Source organism: Culex quinquefasciatus, chromosome 1 (assembly GCF_015732765.1).
Source record: "Culex quinquefasciatus strain JHB chromosome 1, VPISU_Cqui_1.0_pri_paternal, whole genome shotgun sequence".
In the NCBI taxonomy this organism is placed as follows: domain Eukaryota; kingdom Metazoa; phylum Arthropoda; class Insecta; order Diptera; family Culicidae; genus Culex; species Culex quinquefasciatus.
Genome location: NC_051861.1, coordinates 63,294,780 through 63,299,083, shown reverse-complemented (window position 1 = coordinate 63,299,083; position 4,304 = coordinate 63,294,780).

The window sequence follows — 4,304 nt, the reverse complement described above, 5'->3', positions numbered from 1 at the left end:
ACGCACACTGAAAGTCGAGCGTCGTTTTCACAAAACTACAAAATTTTATTTCCAATTTTTGCACAATCATAACTGCGTTTTTCAAAACAACAATCAACACACTTCTCAGATCTTCTCTCACACAAAACCTAGGAAAGGCCAACATCCGGGTCATGATCGAAAGATCCGCCGCGGACCGTGCTGGATGTCGCCTTTATGATCCGTCAAGAAAACGGGTAAATTCACGAAAAAACTACATTTTCACAGCAAAAATCAACTCCTTCCACGATTACACGTCTTAACACCAAAAACTTTTTACAACAAAATCTAAAAATACGCATAAATTTAAAAAAACCACGACGACCCGAGACCGAAGACGTCTGCTCTCGCCCGCAGCTCAACTCGCTCTCCCAATGCTATGAAATATTAGAAAGGACGACAAAGTGGATTGAATTCTTAAGTAGGTTTAAATGAATTAATGCTCCAAATTTACTGAAAGTGATAACAAAATGTAAATTCAAATGTATTTTCCTCTTTAACAATGCTTCTTTTATTTTTGAAAGAAGCTATTATAACTGCCAACCTGGATAAATAAATCAAACAAAAATAATGTATTCTTATTTATCATATTTGCAATCCTCAGGTAATTTTACTAACTAAGCAACAACATTCTACTTCTAAACAAAGATTTACACATACTAAGGTCCAAAGTGTAGTTTGCATGTATTTAAAAAAAAAAGTATTAGGGAGCTTAGGTGGAATAAAAGAAAACAATTTGTATTAAATTTCGGAACCTTGTTGAACATCTATTGAAATTCTTATGTGTTGTAAAAGCTTAATGATAACTGATAAATAAATGATTATTTAACGAAAAAAAGGTTTTTTTTTTAATAGTCAGGTCATTGAACTTTCTACAACAGGCGTCAAGAGGTTTGTGGTGTCCGATACTGTTGCCACTGAACTGATAATTATAAATAATTGAAATCACTTCCTACCAACGTCCTGCATCATGCACACCTATTTTTTTAATCAATTATGTCTTTATTGAACTTTCTTATAATAATTACATTGCTTTTACATGCTAAGTGGTATGGCCTAATGCTCTTCATCTTTGTTGTATTTTTCGTTTTATTATTAACTGATCACATTTATTGTATTTACTTCAAATTGTTTTACATTATTGCATTGAATCGAATACATTTGAGTAAAAATAAAAAAATCAATTTAACAAGTAATCCTAATTTAAAACTAAAAAAAAAATTCATTGAAATATTTAAAATCACTAGAACGAGTAAACTAAAAAAAACGTAACTTAATCCACCCTAGGGTGGTTGGTGCCTTCCTCACATTTAAAGGGTGCTATCCAAAATAGACACAAAGGGCGATGTTTTTCAGTGTTTTATCAATTTGACTCATTATTCATACCACTAGATTGGATAGTCTTCATATTGCAGGGCACTTATATGCTTACACCTTATGATAGGGTAGCCAGATCCCCAATCCAATTCGTGCTTGTTGAAAAGGTCTTTTGATTACCTATCCAACGATATGTCGAATGAGAGATCCGGACGTTTTCATCAACATATCTGAGATCCGGCCTCCAAAAAGTGCATGAATAACACTTAAGTGCTTATAACTTTTGATAGGGTTGTCAGATCTTCAATGTCTTGGACGCGTTGGAAAGGTCTTTCAAATACCTTTCTGAAAATGTATAACATGACAGGTTTTCTTACAAAAACCACCCTTTTTACAATCTTCCGAACTTTAGTCAAAATTGTTTTTTTAGCATAACTTTTGAAGTACTTAACTAAACTGCATAATTTTTAATAGCGACTTATGGGAACTCAAGACGGATCGAATGAGGCCAAAACGGACAAAATCGGTTCAGCCAGTCTCGAGATAATCGAGTGACAATTTTTTGATCAACATCCCACCACACACACAGACATTTGCTCAGAATTTGATTCTGAGTCGATAGGTATACATGAAGGTGGGTCTAGGAGGTCTAGTTGAGAAGTTCATTTTTCGAGTGATTTTATAGCCTTTCCTCAGTAAGGTGAGGAAGGCAAAAATCAAATCAAATTATTCGCTCTACAGCATTGCCTTGGCGTTCTCGATTGCGAGATTCCTACTCGAAACTAGGTGTTCGAAGGCTTGATTGTTGAGGCAATTGCAAACCTCTTTTTACACCTTAGCTTCCATCCATCCCGGGATTCGAACTGACGACCTCTGGATTGTTAGTCCAACTGCCTACCAGCGACTCCACCGAGACAGGACCCAGGGAGACGACTCCTACACCTGGACTGAGCTAACGACCTAACCTTTATAGGTTAGTCCGGGGCCAACATTTACTTCCCGCCCGACGGAAGGCGTGATCAGACAAATCTCGTCTCGAAAAATGCCACCGGTACCGTCTGGGATCGAACCCAGGCCGACTGGGTGAGAGGCAATCACGCTTACCCCTACACCACGGTCCCGGCCGAGTAAACTACGAACTGTATTCCCGAGCATGGGTAAATAACAAGGGAAATGCGTAATAATACCTTTCTCTGGTATCAATACCAAATTTTGGTATTCCTGGACCCTTTTAAATTTGTATTGAGGATTATGCAAGAGCAAAATGTGGTATCATACCAATTTAAGGTATTGTTTTGATATTGCAAAATTGCAGAATTTGTCAATGGTCAAACACCACATATTGGTATTCTTTTGGTATTACAGTGTTTTATCAAATTCCTCTGAAACTATGGGAAAATTTTGACCAATTTTGACAAAATAATTAATTTTGCGCTAAAATTATGTCTCAAAGCGAATGCTTTCATTGAAAACCGGAAATTTCAAACTTGATTTTAAACATTTTTGATATACCCCCTACAGAAATTACTTGAAATTGTGGAAAGTTTTCTAAGTCAGGATGGCACATTTTGGTATTATTTTGGTATTGAAAAGTTTCATCATTTTTTTCTGAAACTATGGGATTTATTTTACCAATTTGGACAAGATAATAAATTTTACGCTAAAATGACTTGCAAAAGAACCAAATACTTTGAAAAACGAGTCAATCGAAAGATTATTGAATTTTGGTGAATTTCAATCCAGTTTTATATCAATAACACTTATTTTTCAATCTTGTTATTTTTCAGAATCTTCAAGAACTTCATGCACAGGCCGTTCATCAATGACAAATGCATTCGGTGTGGTGAAGAATATCACTAAGAACAACATGGAATCATCAGGTGAGTAGATTTGGCTGTTTCAAATGGATCATTTCCGTTTTTTTTTTTCACTAACTGCAACTGCTGCACTAAAAATGTTATGCAAATACCAAATTTTTGTATTACTTGTGCAAATATCAGCGACCAGGGGCGCCGACTCTGGGGGGGCACGGTACTTTTTGCCCCCCCCCCCCTAAAATTTGGCTGGGGGGGCAGACCATACATTGTGCCCCAGAAATTTTGGGAAAAATATTCTCATATCAAATATAAAAAAGGAAATAATTGAAAATAATATCTAAAACATAAATGGAACATTGTTTGACACACGGATAGAAATCTTGTAAGCGAATCCGTAAAATAGTTCAAAAACATTTGTTGTTTTCGAAATCGCTGAAATTTTTGAACAAAATCGTTTACAATTTTCTGGATTTAGATACATTATTTTTCTAAATCGACATCGTTTTATCTATACCACTGTGCTCTCTAGGAAAATCAGTAAGCTTAGTACAAGAGCACAGAGGCATCGGTGAATGATTTGAGAGATGTCGTCAACATAGATTTTACGGATTTGCTCATAAGATTTCTATCTGTGCATGTTGTTTCAAAAACAAAATCAATGTACTTTTCCCAAAGCACTTCATCTACAATCAAACTTACGCAAACTCGTGCGAAAACAATCATCATGTTTTCAAACGCAACATTCTGCGATTTGCCATTGTAGATCAGGATTTAGCGAATATAAGCTGAAACACTTTTCAAAACGGTAATTTGTTGATTGCTTTACGTTTACAAAAATGCTGATGAATTCGATAATTTTTTGGGTAATTAAAGAACAGATTTGAAAAGATTTCAAATACATTTGTTAACCGTTAACCGTTCTATACCAATTTTAGCCAAAACATACAATTGTTTCAAAAAAGTAAATTTTTGAAAACTAGTACCTTTACTGAGAAACCGACAAATTAAAATTCTAAAATTCAAATTCTAAAATTCTAAATTCTAAATTCTAAAATTCTAAATTTCTAAAATTCTAAAATTCTAAAATTCTAAAATTCTAAAATTCTAAAATTCTAAAATTCAAAATTTAAGGTTAAAATTCTAAAATTCTAA